This window comes from Centruroides vittatus, unplaced genomic scaffold (assembly GCF_030686945.1).
Source record: "Centruroides vittatus isolate TY-2023 unplaced genomic scaffold, ASM3068694v2 contig_595, whole genome shotgun sequence".
Lineage (NCBI taxonomy): Eukaryota > Metazoa > Arthropoda > Arachnida > Scorpiones > Buthidae > Centruroides > Centruroides vittatus.
In genome coordinates this window covers 768,177-778,305 of record NW_027122359.1, presented here as the reverse complement: position 1 = coordinate 778,305, position 10,129 = coordinate 768,177, and positions in this window count along the sequence as shown.

Below are 10,129 nucleotides of genomic sequence, written 5' to 3'. Positions count from 1 at the left end.
TTATTTTTGCATATTAGTCAACAGTGTATATATTTTAATAACCATTATCATCAGTAGCATCGTTTAAGAATTTTCAATAAAATTAGTAGGCCTATCCTTAATATATCATAACATATTTGAAATTCAGTTATTTTCCGTAATTATATCCTTATTATCCCTATTGGTTTTGCTTCAACATCATTATCTTTTATTGCTCTAAGTTCTGCATCGTTAGCCTTATCACACTATCCTCAGTACCATTATCCCCTATTACAATAATCCCAGATCGTTTTCCTCTATTACATTAACCTCATCATTGTCATCCCCTATTACATTACATTTAGCGTCGTTATCCTCTTTCGCACTAATCTTATTATCGAATTTTTCTTAATACTTAACCTTCCATTGTACATTTTTTTTTATTTCTACATTCTTGCATTTTATATAAGTTTAGTAGCATTCTTTCTTTTCATTCTTAAAAAGTTATTGTTTTATCTTAAATTCTAAGTTTTGCAAAGATACAAAGAAGATAAATAAGGCAATGATAGTAATAAAGAAATGCCTGCAAATTTTACTTTACATTTTATCTATTTTAGGATATTTTTATCATATACTTTGCCTTTTGTGATGCGTTTTATGATACTTTTTTTCTCTTAGCTCTTCTTTTATAAGACAAATAATAAAATGGCTTTTTTCGGGCTATTTTATTATTTGTTCTTTAATATGAAATTGAGATAAAGAGTTTAATGCCTTAAAAATTAAATTTAAGACTGTTTAAATTAAAATGTTTAATAATTATAAAGGAAATTTATATTTATACACACTTAACTAACTCACAAGTCAAACAACCATTTTAGTGCTCTTCAACATTGTTATTACCCGTTAAATATCTTCATTATAGTAATTTACATAACAATTTCTTGAATTCATCACGATTCATTATAACTTCCCGTTATACTGTCTCGTATCAGCCTGCGATACTACTTCATAGTCATATTCAGCATGAATATATATCAAAAATATCAGCATTACTATTGTCCATCTTCAATATCAGATTCCATAACAAATCTCAGCATTGTTATTACCTGTATTCCTAATTCTCTCTGATAATTTGTAATCATAATCAGCATTACATTAAGCATTAATCAATAACATCCTCAGCAAGCAACGATAAGCATTACTGTCAGTATCACCAGACTAGGGATTTGATACTAGAATTATTATTCTGCTAGCAAATAATCAAAGTCTATTATTATCCTTAGCCAGTCATATCAGCATTAAGAGTCTCAGAAGAATTATTATGATGCAGGAAATATGTCACCCCAGGATAGAATAACCATCAAGAGGGTTTTTTTTGTATTATTAACACTAATAATAAAAAAATTATTAAGAATAATTAAACCATTGTTTTAAATTTTGACGTCAAGAAGGTTTCATTTCATCACGTGCTTAGTAAACACCCTCAATCTTTAATTTAGCAGTGATCAATAATGGGTATGCTGATTTATTCAGTGATATTCAAGGATTTGATTGATGTTAATGATGATTAATTCTCGAGATCGTTTATAGAACCAGCTGATTATGTGAATATTTATTTATTTAATACTCTATTAATATATTTATGATACATATATTTAATTTATTACTTCTGGCCAAAGATTATCGCCTGTTTTGTTCAATAAAATAAATATGATGAAGTTATTTTTTAAACAGTGTAAAAATTTTATATTAATGTAAATATACAACGTTTAAAATCGTTTCGATCCTGAATTAATGATATTGATTCAGGAATAAATAATCAGAATGCATCGTTGTATCAACATTAGTGTAATTCATGATTGGAATGACGTAGATAACGTTTGCATGATTTTGGCAACTAGTTTTCAGATACGATACTCATAGCTTATTTATACTTTAGATAACATTTTATAGTGTAAAAATAAATTATAAAAATCCAGTTACTGATAACGGTAGTTTTAATCTAGTCTTATACTAAAGTGATACTGATAAGCTACTTAAAAATATAAATTAAATGATATTTTTCTGAGCTGATATCTGCTATAATTTTGATGGTACTTAAAGTTTGATTAAGATTAAACTTATGTTTTAATTAATTTCAACGAATTTAAAGTGGTTTTATTAATCTATATTTTGTTTTTTATTTGCTAATAGATCTTTACATAAGTTTTCAGAAAGATGAAGACTTCACGATATGATTATATTATTATTATTATTCTTATAGAGAATCGATTATAATCCAGCAACAATCCACCTTATGTGCTATAACACTGCACGTCATTACCTTCGGTGTTATATCTAGAAAACGATCCCAAAAGACAATAGAGTACACTGTTTGTTCGTCATTTATCGAGATGAAAGTAATCAAGGAGTGTCTGCAAAGAACACATCTCTTGCAGTTACCATAGTAACGGATGTTGGACAAATATAGCATCTTCAATGGATGAATAGTTTTTCTTACAAAAATACTGACACTATAAGAATTTCTTTTAAATATTTGCCTACCACTGCTTAGAAAAATAAATCATATTCTCTTCTAATAATTTTTAAATTAATTAATTATAATATAAAATTATTTAATTTAAATTTAAAAGGTATTTTTTTTTTTTAGATGTATAGACAGTCAAATTTGCCGTTTTACATAAAGCAAAAGTAAATTTTATCAACTAGTGGATCGCGATCTACTTATTAAGAAGTCCTTTTACACTCTTTAAAATAATAATTTACTGTAAATTAATGATAAATTAAACATTTAATTTTATTATTTTAAATTGTTATTCTTAATCTAAATGGTTTTAAATCCGTTATTAAATAAAATAAATTTAATATTGCGAATATTATCAATTGAAAAATTTTATCATTATTTATAAATAAATAAATAAATAAATAAATACAATAAAACCTGCCAAAACGAAAAAAAATATTAGATACAGGGAAATCCCGTATAATATAAAAACCTCTAAATATAAAAGTAATTAATTAAATAACCTCTAACATCTTATAAAATGTTAAATAATTAAAAATAAATAAATTCTTATATTTACAGAATTTATATTGGGATGCGGGTTTATTTTTATTATTTTTCCCTTACATTCTTTTAAATGGTGGAAGCTACTTTGATGTCATTTTACTCTAATGTATTCTCCAAAAGAGAACGAAAAAATAAAATAAAATAAATTTTTTCCCTTTGATATGTTATTGTTGAAAATAAAAGATGTTTCAAAAATCAGTTACGATCTTAAAAACACGAAAAAGGAAAACAAAAATTTCCATAAAATGAAATTATTTTCTTTTATTTTTTCTTCGTCTTATTTTTTTTTAAATCCAGATTTTCTCTTTTAGAAAAATAATCCATTCCTACTAAATTTTAATCAATTATTATTATTGTTGTTATTATTTATATCATTATAATTAAAGTAATTGAAGTTGATTTATTTTAAATCAAAATCGCATTCATTAGCGTAATTAATGATTTAAAAAATTGTTTTTAATTTCTTTTAAGAAATTGATAACAAAATTCGATAACTTGATTTACATTATCGTCATTTTTAATGATGATTAGAAAATAAATGAATTTAATTGCATTTATTTTAAAATTTTTCGAATTTTATCAGATTGATATTCTTATGTTTTAAAAAAAAATTTATACTGAGATTTAAAAAAATACAGAATTTATTGTATAAAAATAATACATTTCTAGTAAATTGTAATTTACTAATTATATTTATCTAATGTTTCAATTTCCTTAATCACGATTAAACGAATTAAAACTGATTTATTTTATAAACGAATCAATTTCAATTGATATAATTGCCGATTAGAAATGTATTTAATTGCGTTTAAATAATTGATTACAATTAGAAAACTTTACAAATTATGTAAACTAAGAAAAATCTTTATTAATTTTAAACTGTATTTTCTTCTTATACTGGAAATATTTTACGTACCAAAAAAGATCGATTATTAAAATGATGTATGGCTACTGCGTAACATTCATTTAATCATCATTTATTTTACTTAATTCCTGTGTCACGATGATATATATTGTTGGTACGCTTAATTAAATTTCCAATGGCCAATGACAATTCATACGAGTAAAAATTTTGTTTAGGAAGGTGTGTCCCGATAACATTACAACTGTGGGACTCATTAAGATATGACTGTAAAGGTACAGATAAAGAATGCGGTCTCTTGAGACCTATAATGAGAAAATTGTAAAATTTAAAACAATAATAAAGTAAACTTATGTTGACCTTTTATTTATTTATTTAAGTTTTACTTTTAATAAAAGTTATAATTATGTCTTAGTTGCGTAATGACGTTTTCGATTTGTGTTGAAGTGAAGGAAGGGAATTTTTACTCTATCCAATGTGAGAATAATGAGATAAATGCAAATTTACGTGAATGTGACGTAATTCTATCCTTTTTATCATGCACATTTTGCGTGCTTTCTATACCTTTATACATAAACAAGATTGTTCTTTTGTTAGCACTCAACCAATCTTGTTTGCATAAAACTGATCTAAAAGTCGTCAAAAAGTAAAGTAATGGTTTGTTTACCTTTATCTAAACGGGATATTGAATATTACATTTTTTATTTTGTGCATATTTAATGCTAAAGTTTTAAAATTTTATTGTTTAAATTTAAGAAGAAAAATAATAGAATAGATTAAGAAAAACGAACGAATCACTCCATAGAATAAACTAATTTAACGTTTTACCAGTTCACTAGACGAAAAATAAAAATAAAATTCTTAATATTTTATTTACATTAACGACTTAATTTCAACAGAATTATAAAGATTTAACTTTGAAAAATATTAAATTTACATTAAAAAATGTATATGTATATATATACATAAAGCTCCTGTTTATCGATTAAATACGAAAAAACAAGCAGACAGTTTAAATGAGATTATCTTAAATTAGTTAATTAACATTATATTGGATTTTTATTGTTACAAATTAATGTGTACATTATCAACAAAAAAGCCGATACTGATACATAAATAATGCGAATTAATATTCATGAAGGATCAATCCAATATGTGAACTTTTTTACTGAATATTTTAACATTGTGATTATTCTGAATCAATTCTGAAAAATCTCAAGTGTTGAAAGGATAATTTTCTTGATAGAATTTTATACAAATATCGATTTTATCTATTACATTTATTCTTATTTACGTTTAATTTCTTTCCTCTTTTTTTTCTTTCTTTCTTACTTAAATGATTTATAGCTATCTCGTTTAAAAATTATATATATATACATGTACACATATTGATTTAGTAGTACTAAAATGGCAAATGACCTGTTAAAGTGGATGTAAATTAGGAAACAGAATTTTATTTTAATTTTCCTGAAATAATTAGATTTTTATAGCATTAAATGCTTATTATTCTTGTTTTTTTTGAATTGATATAAAAGCTAAGGTAGGTTAATTATTTATTACCTTAGGGCAACTGTTTTAGTAAATTTAAAAAATGAATTTAATAAGTTTTCTCTGTTAATTTAAATAATATTAAAAGAGCATTTTTTAATATATATATATATATATATATATTATTAATTTTTAAACATTTAATCGTCTTTAATAACAACTTAAGCTTATAAAAAAAATCTATTAATATATCATCACAGGCGCAGGAAAAGAAAAAAAAATACCTAAAAAATAAAACGAGAAAAATTTTTTAAAAATTATTTTTTTAACTAGAAAATAATAATTTAATCCAATTTTTATAAAAATAAGAAAGTAGTATTTATACCGTTCCTTTTAAATTACAAACAAATTTATAAGAAGAGGAAACTTAAACTCAGAATTTCTCAGACTTAATTTCATCTTAATCTAAGAAATTTTGATGAAAATTCTACTAAAGTTTGATATTTTTCGAAAGCTTCAAACAAAGATTAAATACTTAGAGAAAGTTTTTTTTCCGATAAGAAAGAGAAAAGTTGGATTAGAAATGAAATTTCTCTAGAGAAAGATATTATCTAATTATCGAATTTTTCGCATTTAAATTGTACTTCAAGCAGTACAGATAAAAACGATAAATCAAAATTGTAAATGGAATGATTTCCATATTTCCGATTTAATATCATCTAGCGATCAAGAACAACTGTTGCCCATCAAGACAAACGAATTGGAAGATATTCTTTTTGCTCCTTTCGACATAACTTTATTAAAATATGTTATCCAATAGTTCGACTGTAGGAATAAACCGATGGAGAGAGCAATGTTAATGAAGGAACCATCATCACTTGTCATTTCTCACATCTTCATTTTTCTTTTTATTTTTATTTTTTATTTTTTGTCTTCCTCTTATTCTTCTTCGATAACATATTCCCCTTTAAAGAATAAATGTAGTTACTCTTCTCTACCAAAACACGAAAGGAAAATTAATTATATTAGACATCAGTTATCGATCTCTCTTATATTTCTTGATCTTTTAAAACTGATTCTAACATTATTATGAATGTTATGCCAACTTGTTCTATTGTTTTAAAAATTTGGCAGCTTTCGAAATGAAATAATAATAATAATATTATTATTTTTCAATTTATTAAATTAATTTTACTACTTTGAAGTTTTGATATAGAATTAAATTTTAAGTAAGTACTGTTTTTTTAATAAACAAAAAAAAAGTTGAAGTTCTTTTTGAAAATTTTTTCATTTTTTAAATGTGAATAAAATGTTTACCTGTAAAAGTGAAAGATCATTTTCTATGATGGATTTTTAAATGTTTATAGTGAATGATGCATTTACCATCTTTCTCACTTTTAAAAGATTTATATGTTGTTTGCGGTTTATTTTATCTTTGTTTGTATCGTTTGTTTCTTTAGATTTTCTCTCGAGAATCTCTCTAATTCAAATGACTTTCAAGTTTTTAAAATCTCAATTTTCTCTCGATTCTTACTGCTTTTATTTAAGAAAAAAAAACATTCTCTTCTCTTTAATATGTTTGTTTTACATTCTCTAAAATTCCCTTATTTGTCGTAATTTCAGAAATTCGTAAATTTTATATATGGTCCTTTTACCGTATCAACATTTTCAGTAGCTATTATTAATTATTTACGGATGTTTATTCTAAACTAATTTCAACTTTTTAAAGAATCAAAAATGCATAAAATGTAAAAGAAAAAAATTTGTTTCTCCTACGGGAATTTTACACTTAGAAATTTAAATTTTTAAAAATTATTCTTATTATTAAAATTTAGCAAGAGGAAAAAAAAAGCTTTAATCTTCCAGAATTTGTATGTCTTGCTGCAGTTCTAAACTATCTTTAAACAATCGAATGTATCGAAGTTTATAGTTTTATAAATTAGAAATAAACACGATACCTTTCTTATAGAAGCTTTACAGAACCCACAGAGAATTGTAGAAAAGATTAAGTGTAAAACAGCATATGGCAAATCTTTTACAAAATTTACGTCTTCTTTGTAATCCTTATTTGCAAACGTCAATTAACGTAACAGCTTATGTTTCATTTACTCGACGTATTCTCTCAGGTATAATAATTGAAAATTGAATATGGTGGTTGAGCATTTCATATTGTTCTATTGAATAATAACAAGGATTATATCTACTTTAGGTTTGTGTGCCATTGGGACGTTGTTAACTGTGACGGAAACAAGCAGAAATAACCTATTCCCTATGGCTACTCGGGATTGTCACTTTTCTACATCCAAACGACTATTGTTTGCATAAAATCAATAAATTTTAATCTAGTTTCCGCCACAATGATAAAAGAATTGTCTCTTGGTAGAGTTTATGCAACAAAGCAATTTTTTCTACTACTTTTACGAATAAATATTTTCCTCTGAGAATAAATTATTCGAGTTTAATAACGGTATGTACAGTTGTATGTTTGTTTTCGTTATTAATTCGCGCAATTAGAGTTTTCTTACTATGATATCACTGAAGGAATTGAATTCGTTAACGTGTCTGGTAGATTGGAAAATAATTTAAGAGTTATTTAATGGCTCGGATGAATTTCTTGTTCAATATCACCTAAGTGTTTGTTAATCGTGTAGTACTCCATGCTGCATATTAGCAACGCTAAATTTAATTTTTATCGCATTTTTCAGTATCCTATCAAGAACAAATAGAGCTAAAATTAACTTTCCTACCTATACATGATGTATTGCTTAATATATTATTGATCTAGAGGTGCAGTTTCTAGAATAAAACGAAATTAATTTTCGAATTTTTTTCCCCATCTATTTACACTTCATTAAATAAACCATAAAATTCGTCGAATCATCGTCAGAATTTAGATTCGATGGATATCTTAATAAATGTAGAGCTGTAGCACGACACAATAGAAATAATCCCAAGCATCATAGGCAGCATCAACATCACAATAATTAATTTTGTTTCGCATTTCTCCACAAGTTCAGTCATTACACGACATAAACGTCGTTGCATAACTTCGTTTAACCGCACGAAAACTCATATCAATAATTGTGTAGTACAAACGAATATAAATATCCAGCACCGTACGAAAAGTTGATTAAAAATCCACTGACAAGCAATAAATTCTTAATAAACATATACCATTAATAAATTAAGAGAGGTGAAAAAAACTGCTTAGCTTAATGATTTCACTTTTAATCATTAGCAAGTCGAGTCAGTTTTCAGTTTATTTTCCTCCTCTTAAATTTAAAGTCAGATGTAACATCAAAAGGATATAGCACAGTGTATCATGTGATAATGTAAGTAATTATTCGTCAGACGACGATAAGAGGAGAAGTTTAAGTGTTCTCTCGGGTATGGTAGGTGGAAATACCACATTACTTATACATGAAAGGGACATTAAGGGTCCAGACTCTTTCATTCACTTCGGATCCGAGGTGACAGGGATATTAATGATAGTTTCTGGATCCGATTGAGACCTTACACTCCTTGGCTCTCTAGAGAGTTGTTAGCGATCGCACCAATTAAAAGTTTTCTAGGGATAAACTTTTCTCTATAACATTATCCTCTCAAAAAAGATAGTTTTCAAAGAGGTCTTCTTTATATCTGATGTGCTTGACGTAAGCACAAGTGTCAGGAATTTCCTGTACAAGTAATTTATTCACACGAACGTACTTTTTTAAATAAGAAATTTTTTTTTTGAAAATAAAATTATCGACTCACGCGACTAAAGAAATCACATAATGTAAACAGATTATTCAAAAGTTGTGTTTGTGTCGCTGCATGACTTCAGTAATGAAAAGATGGTCCAGCCTGATCTTTAACAAGGCTGTCATTTATATAGCATACGCGCGGTTTATATATTTTTAAAAATATCTGTTACCGAGGAAAGAGTCATACTTCCATCATTCTAAATTCATTTTACGAGTGTTTGATTCCTCGTAAGTACCACTTGTGGCCCGATTAAACGAAAAATCCGGATGCGGAAGCAACTTTACACACATAACGAACCGCAGTGTATCATTGCAGACATCAAGAAATAAACCAATGATTTATGGGGCTTTATAAAGTTTATCATTATCTCAACATCCTAACTTATAAATAATTCTTCTATATACTCCTCTAGTAAAGAAATCTCATGAATGATTCATCAAAATGTGCCGTGTGACTCCTCTTGATAAGTCATCGATCCTAATAAATCTCTATCAACTGTGGTAATTTTAACAATGTTCGTGTGCCACGTTCTCGCCAGTCATCACTCACGTGGCCACAACGGGGAAAAAAAGAAGAGCAATTGCACTAAAAAGTTGCTAAAATTCCTGTAAATATTCCGAAGAGAGAAAATATAGAAAGGTCAGTCTTGTAAACACATCATGATTTGTCTTAGCAATCACGAAATGGCAAAGCCCATGGTTGTTATGATGGATGACTTAGTTCCGGACACTCTTCCGTCTCGACCGTCACTGCCTGTCATGTGTCCATGTACGGTAATAACTCACCTAGTTATCCCCTCTACCCCATACGACCACAGAACAAACGTTTTCTGCTCTTTTCCAACGGACACTACCCCAACACTAAATATGATTGATATCCAACAGTAAAGAGGATGGAGGAGGAGGAAGAAAAAGAAAAAAAACGAAAGGAGTGGGTGAAAGAAGTAGAGGAGTGGGCAATGCGGGAATAGAAGAGCGTTCGCCACCTGGTGGCCCGTCATACGT